We start from the raw sequence: 9,881 nt of genomic DNA on the forward strand, positions 1-9,881 counted from the left end.
TGAAAGTATTTTTCGTCGATCCCGCGCTGTCCCTTTCAAGTGGGAGAATATTTTCTTCAGCAAGTGACCGTGTCTGCCAAAGGCGGCTCCCTTCAGGGACTTGTGCCACCGCCATGTTCCTGCGAGGATGATGTAGCAGTTGCCTATCGGCGCTACCCTGACGTGGCCATCTCACTAGAGTTGCAGCGAGATCCGCTATCAAGCGACCGCCCACTGTCTCAGCCTGGCTTGGCGCTCCCGTGCACCTCGAATTTATCCCTGACCCAGGCAATGCGGCTGTGGAGGCTGTGGCCCGGGTGGCGGTTCCTGATCAGCCCTAGCTCCGGTGATGTCTCGAGGAGCGGAATGCCGTGATTGACCTAAATAGAGTGACTACCGCTCTCCTGTGGTGATATGAATGAAGCGCCGCAAGTGCATTTGCTCTTCGTCTCGGAACATGTTCGCTGCGCTTTGAACGCTGGGAGCAGCCGCTGGCGGTTACCACTAGTGTATTCACCTCTCGCGCTCGCGAGCCGAGCATGCGATTCTGGCTCACTTCGCCTCAGCTCGAATTCACTCCGCTTCTCGAAAAATTTGAAGCGAATCAAATTGCATTTCGTGAATTTTGAAGAATGGTTCCTTCATTATTGTGACTGAAAAGGTTTGACGCATGAAAGATAGACCACTGGGGCGCGTGTTTGGCTGTCACTCCTCACTCTGTAGTTTGTTGGCGTGCCCAATGTGCTGAGAACTTAAAATGTATTTTTTCCGCTCCTAAGCACATCCACATGCGGTAAAACGCTGAGCCGTAAAGTGACGATTGGAGGCGAGGCGATTATTAAACTGTACTGCTGCGTGCAGTGTGCAGAACTGGGGAAGTGATGACCATCGCTGCTTCACAAAGAAGTATGAGGACAATGGGCATTCAGTGCAAGGAATTGGTTTGAGAACCAGGGGTGGGAGTCTGAACCAGATGCCAAATATCAAACGATTGATAAAAGATTGTCCGAGCTGTGAATTCAAAAATAACGAATTGAAATGCCAGTTATTATGCAGTGGTACTGGGACTGAGACCTGTGTTTTTGTTGCAGTCTGCAATACATATAGGTTTTTTTGTATATTTAGCAGCTCCTGCATAAAAACAAAAACAGCATTTGAAACCCGTCGGTCACCGGAATTATTGGCAAGGGATTAACTACCATCCCTGTGTTGGAACAGGGACTTGCCATTGAGATGATAGCATCATTCTTTGTGAATGTCATCTAGGCTCCATTATTTTAGCAGTGTGAGACACAACTGGCAAAATTATCAACTTTTTGTTATCCTTTATTTATTTCTCTCGTAAGTGAAAACTATTTTGCACGTTGTAACTCGGAAAACATCGTTTCAAAACTGCTGGGTGGAGTTATACTACCCTTTGCGCGCTTAATTCACTATTGCGTCTCTTTACATCGTAGTGAAAACGTCTGGTTGCTTACTCTGTCTGACATGAATCTTCTTTTCCAGCCTATACACAGTCATCTTGGTGCTTCAGTTTACCATACATAAGTGAAACAGCGCGAAACAAGCCAGCAGGCGAAACGAAGAAGGTGCAGGAAATAGCACCGAACTGACAACTGGTTCTTCTTGAGAAAAACGCTCACAATATAAAGGAAGAAACTGGCTGATGTGATCAGATACAGTAAACTTCCCATGGTGTAAACGACCATGAAATCGATAAAGTACATCATTGGATGATAAAGCTAACATATGATGTAATCTCAGAAGGGGTGGTAACTGAATGCAAATGTACCCCGGACGACTATACAGCACTTAAACTCAAATCGTATAGAGAGCTCTAAAATTGATAAAAGATTTCAAGAACAAGGAGACAATGGTAAAACCGATATAAACTCAGAATGAACTATAGAAAAATATATAACCAAATTAATGTGAAAACATGTGGCTAAGAATGCACAGACCTAAAGAAAAGATAAAACAGCGAAACTCAATGTTTCGAACACGCGCAGTCCACACGAAAATTTAGCGTTGCTGTTGAAAAAAGGCAAATTCGCTCCCGTACAATCATTTCGACGCGTGACTGACACACTCTAAGCCCTTTCATTTTATAAAGAAGGCTTCCTTCAACTCGCGGCCCACACTGTCGCTTCTTCTATCCCGAGCAACAGTTTCACGTAAACGAGGCATGCATTTAGAATCTTTGCCATGAAGCGCTAGATTGCATCCAGTGCCTTTTTCAAGTGAGCGCTCGAGTTCCCGCAGATGTTCGTTCAGGCACTTTCCTGTTTGTTTGATATAAACTTTTTCGCATGTTTTTCACTGCAAAGACTCAGAAGGAGGAGGTTCCGTTCCGGTGTGTTTTAAGTGAGCGCTACGCTTATCAACGGCTTGTTATCCAATTCCTCTTGAGGCATTTAAACTCACTTGTTGTTGAGGATCCATCATCGGAATCATTGGAAGTTTGTTTTTTCGGTCGATGCAAAGGAACTTTTTTAATGTATTCCGCACAAACAATTGTTCGCTGCTGTTCAGTCTGGCATTGAAAAAAAAGGCGTTTTGTTTCAAAATGCAGCCGGTATTTCCTTGAAGAGTTTTCTATTATTGTTTGAACTGCACTTTGGTCCTAGAGTGGTCGAATTCGAGAATCATCTGTACATACAGAAGAAATGTTGGTTTGGTTTATGGGCGTTTAACGTCCCAAAGCGACTCAGGCTATGAGGGACGCCGTAGCGAAGGGCTCCAGAAATTTCCACCATTCGTGGTTCTTTAACGTGCTCTGACATCTCACAGTACACGGCCTCTAGAATTTCGCCTCTATCGAAATTCGACCACCAAGGCTGGGACTGAACCCGCGTTTTTTGGGTGAGCAGCTGAGCACCATAGGTACTCAGCCACCGCGGCCGCACAGAAGAAATGAATTTGCAAAATGTCCTGAGTTGCGCCACTGTTAAGTTATATTTTTCTCGCAGTAGTTGAGAAATCTCCGGACAATAGGCTCGCCAAGAGCAAGATCTGGAAGGTTTTCAGGTATGTCGACGATATTATAGTCGTGTTAAGCAAGCAAGATCCACCAACATTCAGGCTACTGTCAATGATATTCTAGGTGAGTTTAGAGATCTTAGCCATGGTTGGAATATACTTGTGAATTGTCACAAAACAACAAGTTACAGTTTTTGGACTTAGAGCTCTCCTTGACACACGACAGATTTAGTTGGATGTACAAACCTCGAAGCCAAAAAGAGCATCTATTTTACGAGTCAGCTCACTCGAAAAAAGTAAAACGGGCCCATAGCCACATCTGGACTAGAATCTGGAATAAAAAAATCATGTGATCATTGCATCCAAGATCGCTTTCAACTGCGGACCGCACAGTGAGTACAGGAAGGTTTTCTGCAGACAGTTATATCGATAGTGACTGATTATGTGCTTCAGAAAATTAAAGTGCAGAAAAGCAAAGATACCCAGGAAAGCAACAGGGGGGTGAGACCTGCAGTCGTCCCGTACTGCCACCGAGTAGCACGCAATATCAAAAGGGTTGCCAATAAATACAAGATCCCCGTAGTGTTTCCCGGCCAATGTAAGCTAGCTGCATTGTGTCCTAGGATTAATAATGAAAAATCAAGATAGCAAACTTTAGGCGTTAAGCATGCCCACTTGTTCGTCAAATGTAAAGGAGGCTTGATTTACCAGATCCCCCTCATATGCGAAAAAGTTTCTGTCGCACAAAAAGGAATGTGCCTAAACTAACGTGGGAAGGAACACGAGCGCTCGCTTCAAAAAAGCACTTGATGCAAACTAGCGCTTCATTTGAAAGATTGTTAATGCGTGGCTCGTTTAAGTGAAACTGTTGTTCTGAATAGAATTTGCAACAGCGTAAACTGGGAGTTGAGGGAAGCCTTCTTTATAAAATGAAAAGCCTTAGAATGTGTCAGTCACGCGTCGAAATTATTGTACGGGAGCGAGCTTGCCTTTTTTGAACAGCAACGCTAAATTTTCACGTGGACTGCGCGTGTTCAAATCATTGAGTGTCGCTGTTTTATCTTTTTTTTTTCAGGTCCCTGCATTCTTAGCCACATGTTTCCACATTCATTTAGTGTATATATTTTTTCTACAGTTCGTTTTGTCGGTTTTATCGGTCTTGCCATTGCTACCTTGTTATCAAATCAAATCTTTATTTTCTATGAGGTGCTGCAGATGGAAGGGCTAAGGAAAAAATGCTGCCATTTGACGGCTTCACGAGTCTGCAGCCCCTATATACAAAAGCACCGAAGTTTGGGCCAGTTGGTAATGATCCATCTTTAGAAAACGAAGCAGCACGAAAAAACGGGGACGAAAAAGACATACATACGACAGGACGAATGCTGCACTTCCAATTGATTGTTATTGAGAATACCAAAGGTTAAGTACAGCGCTACTATCGCCTCGTGGCAATCAACCGCAATGATTCAAAAACGCCATTTTTTGAATCATTGGCGTTTTTGAATCATTGCGGTTGATTCTTACGAGGCGATAGTAGCGCTGTATTTAAGCTTTGTACTTAAGCCCAAGCTGTACCGAAGCTATTGCGTTTCAAGAAGTGCCGACAAAAACGTGCCACATCTCGAATATTTCCTATTGCCCAGAATACTTCTATCCCAGAATATAGAGTCAATGTAACCAGATTTCTAATCTTCTTAGACTAAAACATTCAAAATGAAACATGTTGGCAGAGCAGTGTTCGCTCTTTTCTCGTGGTCCAGTCCTTTGTTTTGTTTTATGCAGTGAATTCATTGAGTACATGGCGCACAAACATACCTTATTTGTTGTCTCAGTCCATATCATATATTTGCCCCTTAACAATAAATTTTTCCTTGAGCTGCTGATGAATGCATCAACGGACTATACTTACATGCCATTCAACAGAAGACAGTGAAATATACCATGAAATCTTCACTGGACTCAACAAGATTTTGTTCATATTTCGCTGAAATTTGGTTTGCTTCTTCTGTTTGTGTTTAATTTTTGTGTGCTTTTCCCCTGTAGCAGGACACTTGACCTACGTTGTGAGATTAGTACACCCGCGTTCTGATGACTGCAGAGATGACTGCAAGCAGACTACCCATGCAAATCCAATATTACTTAGGAAGAGTATCTGCTGAAAGAGCGGAACAGCCCCCCCCCCCCCTAAAAAAAGAAACGAAAGACAAGGTGAAGAAAGAGACACACAGGCGCTGAACTCACAGCTGTCTTTGTTATTGAGGAGAGCATTTCTGAATGTCATGGAACGTTCACCCTAATACCTGTGTAGGAAATGCGTTTCTCCCGGTGTTTTCGCACGCGATGCCGTGTTAGAAATGAAACACGGTAAGGAAATAGTATGACCGCGCCTCATCATGTGAAGTGTGGAACAAATATATTTTAAATGCCATAAAAATTGCCCAAAATGCAATCATGGATGATCTGTTTTTTCCCGCTCACGACAAATAGTGTGAAGTATGAGCCTGAGGCGTACACTGAAAAGCGTAATAAAACATGTGCGTTAATTAAAAAACATGATAGCTAAGTAGTTGTTAAAATGGTGCTACGTCTTCAAGAAGAGTTTATAACGAAATGTCTTTAAGATGTTCAAACAATCACTGCAGGCTTAAGAAAAGGGACCCGGTACAGTGCTTTTTTCAAAGGCACATTGCGTTTACTGAGTAGAGCGGCCGCAAGTTTTCTTTTGCGTTACTGTCTTGAATAATTTTTGTATAACTTCCTGAGAATTTCCTTACCACACATCGTAGTGAATCGGAACTGAGGGTCGGGTTGTTGCGTTTCTGGCGATTTTTCTTGTGTTTGCCAATTTTTTTTTCAGTTCTCTTATGGATATACCTAACAAATGGAATATAGAAATTTTACTCAGCTATAAAATGGTTATTTAATCTCCAACAGCATGCATGCTCCTACCTAAGGTGGAAATAGACTAAGATGTAGTGATAGAGTTAACGTCGTTAACTCTATCGCTCCATTCTTAGTCCATTTCCACCTTAGGTAACGTTGTGTTTTGTCAAGGACTATTTGAATTTTTCTCTTTTTTCCTTTTTGTACTTGACTTGGCAGTGCGATACGCTTAAAAATGGTAAAGCCATGATCACAATCATCATAATCATGGAACTCAACCGCAAATATGAATTGAGTGGACAGAAATTACAAGGGAAAAAACGACTTTAGCCTATATTTCCGGTCGGTAACCGGGCAACGCCATAATTGTCTCTGCTAGTTAGGAACCTTTGTCACGTAAGTAAAGTCTTTTAGAAATTAAAACGCTTTTCTGCTTATCAAAACTTCGTTTGCGGTTTTGTTTCCACCTGCTCATTGCAGCGGCGGTTACGCCGATAGTTCCACGCCTTACCAGCTTGTGCAGACCTCGTCATCTCGTGGCATCGTTGCTTGCGGTTGGGTGCTCGCTTATTTGCAGCGTCAACTTCGAGTGATCGGTTACTTTTTGTCAACGAATCACTCTTTCTTCGGATGCGTGCGCGCGCTTGTTTTTGCTGCACCGGTCACAGTTGCAGTCGTAGGTTTCGGCGCTGGGACCCCGGGAACAGCTTGACGTTCCTTGGGATCAGGAAAGCACAAAACGTGTAGAAATGGTGGTTCATTGGAGAATGTCGAAGTGAGAACTGTTCCGGTGGCATCATAGTGAGACAACAGAGCGTTAGCGTCTCATTTGTTAAGGTATATTATGCCGCTGTCCCTGGGAACCTATAACAAACAGAACAGGGTATCAACATTAGTGACGGAGGTGTCTATCTGACTGCTAGATGATCGCTTTATAGTTTGATTTATGGTGTTAAAAATCGCAGAACGACTCGGGCTATGTGGGACGCCGTAGTGGAGGGCTCCGGAAAATTTATACCGCATGGAGTTGTTTAACGTGCACTGGCATCGCACAGTGCACGAGCCTCTACCATTTCACCTCCATCGGAATGCGACCGCCCCTGCCGGCATCGAACCCGCGTCTTTCGGGTCAGCAGCCGAGCCCCATAACCAATGAGCCTCGCTGCTGTTTCGCTTTGTAGTTAGGAAGAGAGAACAAGCTTTAGGGCTCATTCACACTTGAGGGTCGCAGAGGTCGCGCGACTGTTTTGGTCAAAAAGCGGCAGTCGCAAACTGTCGCGTTGGTCGAAAAGCGACAGTCGCGGGCCAGTCGCTAGCTGCTCGATTTTGCAACCCCGGGACTGCGAGTCGCAAACCGCTGAACCAGACAGCGCAGGAGACGCGGCCAAAGCAGACGAAACTCTCGAAAGCGCGCGAACGGTGTCATTCACAAGAGTTCTCATTTCAAACGAAAATCGAACGAGAGGGCGACCACCAGGTTGCCCTTGAAAGTGTGAACATCGGTGTTGTCGAACTGCGGTGTATTCGCAGGCGACTGCTGGTCGCGCGACCTCTGCGACTCTCAAGTGTGAATGAGCCCTTATACGGAGTGCTGTACATCTCCTGCTATCTGCAATGAGACTGACTGATTATGCGATGTGCTGATGATGAATAAATCATGCGTGAGAAATATTTGTGCTCAGGACGGCATCCTTTTACGTACAGCCCTCTTTCGCCATCCTCTTCCTGCTGTCGTTCCTCAATGTTGTATTCTTTGTTGGCTGCTTACAAATCATCATATCGTAAGCGCCCTCCTACTGCTGCAAAGGTTTGTAATATATGTGATATATTGACGCCAGCGCTCGTACAGACGAACGCGCCTATCAAGAAGAGGAGAAAGGAGTGTTGTAGAAGCGCTCGTTCAGGTTTACGTCACTGCTGACTCTCGTCCGCTTAACGCCAACGTGACTCTCGGCTGCTTAACGCCAACGAGACATCTGGTGCAGGTGATGGGTACGTCGTTAGTGTACCGTACGCCCCCTTCAAGCCGCAGTTCAAGCCCCGGACAAATACTGACTTCGTAAAGGAGGCGAGCTCCTACAGCACGACCGCACAACAGCATCGATGCACACAGCCACTGTGGAGGTTGCCACGATGAACTCAGCAGAATCTCTACTTGACATTATTCGATCCGTCGTGCGAGAAGAACTGGCGAAGCTCTTTCCGTTCCTGTTAAAGTACATCCTCAGGTTGCCACACTTTCTGATGTTCGCGAAGAGGTGCGACAAGCTTTAAGTACGAGCTCATCAGTACCTCTCCCAGGCCTGGTACCCTAATCACAGCTATGCCGCCGTCACACGTCATTCCATTCCGTCCCAGCCGAACCCACGTTATGACGCACCTGCCTCCGCTGCTACACGCTCCAGCCGAATTGTCCACAGCGCCTAGGACGACGTAGAACGAATATCTGGAGAGAACCAGACAATCAGCCGCTGTGCTACCATTGCGGTGACGCTGGACGTGTTTGGCGCCGCTGCCCATACAAGGAAATGGGCCTTCCAGGATTCCCCGTCGGCTGTCCCCGTCTGACGCGTGGAAAACGACCGCAGGAGATCGCGGACTATATCTCGCAAGCGGACTCAGTACAGCGCCGCTTCTCTCGATCACCATCTCCGCGTCGCTACAGCTCCCCAGGACGAAACCAGTCTCGGAGTGCCCGTGGGAGAAACTAGGTGCAGCAGCCTCTGGAGGTGCGGCTGCTCAACGACATAATGTGCAATATCCTCCATCGCCGCAACTCAGTTCACACACAACGACGAATACCCTAGCCGTACCGATGGCTCATCAGCCAAAGTACCTCAAAACAAGCCGATGTCTTCACGTGCCCCTCCGTGGCCACGACGCCTTTCCTCGATGCCGGACTCCTTCGACGCACTGCAGCCCATACCGAATGCCTCGACATCCCCAAAGTAAGACCCTAGCAAAAGTCGACTTAGAGATACGGTCGACGGCACCGATGTAACCGCGCTGATTGATACTGGCGACGATTATCCTGTGCTGAGTGGAAAATTCGCTGCGGCAGTAAAAAGGCCACATCCGCTTGGGACGCCCACAGATGTGTACTGCAGGGGGCCATTTGATCACACCAACAGGAACGTGCTCGTCGCGGGTAACCGTGCTAGGCCAACCATTCCTGGCAACAATCGTAGTGTTAGCCGGGTGCTCCCGTGACGTCATACTCGGCATGGACTTTCTGACTGAAAACGGTGCCGTGATTGATCTGCAATCGCAGTCCGTCAAGTTCTCGATCGAGAAGGCCATATCCGTCGATAGTGTTCTCCCAGCAGCGCTGCGCATTCTAGACGAACACGTGACCGTGCCTCCACGTTCCAGTATAATGGTAACCGTCGGCTCAAAGAACATACGAAAAATTGAGGGTGTCGTAGAAAGCACGCAGTTGCGGCTTCTGGCAGAAGACTTTCCGTCGCCAGGGCGGTTGTCTTCCTCCAAGATAGCAAGGTCAACATTCTTAAAAATTTCAGCAGCGAACACCAGCACCTTAACAACTGGATGACGGTGGCGTATATTGACGCTCTTAATGAAACTAGGTGCGTGCACAGTTTAACGACTGCTTCAACAACTGAGCCCGGTAGACCTGCTGGTGTTCAGTAAAAATTAACCCAATCCTGCCGCTCGAGGATCGAGACAAAGTGCGGGAACTGCTCGATCGCTACCGTGGTGCTTTCGCGTCGTCGTCACGCGTCGGCCGGACGCATCTTGCGAAACATAGCACTATCACAGATGAAAATGTTCCACCACTCCGGCAGTAACCTTATCGAGTTTTCTCTAAAGAGCGTGAGGCTATCAGCACACAAGTGAAATAAATGCTCGCCAACGACGTTATTCGACCTTCTAGGAGCCCGTGGGTGGCACCTGTCGTGCTTGTGAAGAAGATGGACGGCACCTTACGATTCTGTATTGACTACCGTCGGTTAAATAAAATCACTAAAAAGTATGCGTACCTGCTACTCAGAATTGACGACGCCATAGATCGCTTATTC

The sequence above is a fragment of the Amblyomma americanum genome, chromosome 5 (assembly GCF_052857255.1).
Source record: "Amblyomma americanum isolate KBUSLIRL-KWMA chromosome 5, ASM5285725v1, whole genome shotgun sequence".
In the NCBI taxonomy this organism is placed as follows: Eukaryota; Metazoa; Arthropoda; class Arachnida; order Ixodida; family Ixodidae; genus Amblyomma; species Amblyomma americanum.